Raw genomic sequence first — 219 nt, forward strand, 5'->3', positions numbered from 1 at the left:
TTTCTGACTGTATCTAGTTTCCCCAAGCTGAAAAGTTGCAAAAGAGAGTTTGCAGTTATTAATACCATGATTTGCAATTTATATATAACTGTATATCTGCATAGATACATGAATATGTATGTATGTAACATGCGCTCTGGTGTACATGCACTGAAACCTGTAAACGTAAGGTATATCTAAGGTATATCTACACTTCCCTTCCCCCAGCAACAAAAAAGT

This window comes from Penaeus monodon, chromosome 32 (assembly GCF_015228065.2).
Source record: "Penaeus monodon isolate SGIC_2016 chromosome 32, NSTDA_Pmon_1, whole genome shotgun sequence".
In the NCBI taxonomy this organism is placed as follows: domain Eukaryota; kingdom Metazoa; phylum Arthropoda; class Malacostraca; order Decapoda; family Penaeidae; genus Penaeus; species Penaeus monodon.